Genomic DNA, 829 nt, shown 5'->3' with positions numbered 1-829 from the left:
GTGTGTGTGTGTGTGTGTGTGTGTGTGTGTGTGTGTGTGTGTGTGTGAGCAAATTTTAAGAGAGTCAACCAGTACCCATAATGTTGCACCTCCAGAGCTGAAAGCACATTCTAAAAGGGATGAAATATTCACGCGCACGCACTGATGCAAACATATTCACGTTAACACTCCCACCCCCCCGAGTGCTGCCTGGATAAAAAGAAAACCAAGTGCACCTCACGGTGGTGTGGCTATGTCTAGTAACACTGTATCCTAAAAATTGAACAGCGATGCAGCAAGAACCTTACTCCGCTATCAGATGATGCGGGTGAATTAAACGTCCAAGATTTTAACTCAATTTGCCACTAATGTCTGTGAAGGTCTTGAACCTGAAAGTGATCTATGCTGAATTGAATGTTCACCCCGACCAGTGAAAGTAGACAGTGAACCGAAAAAACGTATTAATTACAGTCGGAAAAGTGTCACAGCATGAAGTGTTTGAGACAGCGAGCCAGAAAAGACACAACAGCAACTCACTGTTCCTCAAGGCCTGTGCAGCTTACATGTCTCTTCGCTCTCCCCAGCCCACTGCCATGCATCAATGCACTGCCTGGCTTTATCAATCTGTATTTGAAATCCTTTGAAAGAGATGGAGATGAAATGGTGAGATTGTGTGAATGAGTGTTTTTGACAAGCTGTTGCACAATAATGTAAAGTTCCCTCCTCCTCTCTTTACTGACTCTCCTCGTTTGTCTGCTTTTCCTGCCTCATCCCTCCATCCAACCAGCTTCATCATGTTTTCCACTCCCCCCCCCCCCCCCTCCCCCCTCCCAACAGTGTAAACTTTCAC

This window comes from Anarrhichthys ocellatus, unplaced genomic scaffold (genome assembly GCF_004355925.1).
Source record: "Anarrhichthys ocellatus isolate YVR2014 unplaced genomic scaffold, GSC_Weel_1.0 scaffold11, whole genome shotgun sequence".
NCBI classification, from domain to species: Eukaryota; Metazoa; Chordata; class Actinopteri; order Perciformes; family Anarhichadidae; genus Anarrhichthys; species Anarrhichthys ocellatus.
This window is presented reverse-complemented; position numbering follows the sequence as displayed.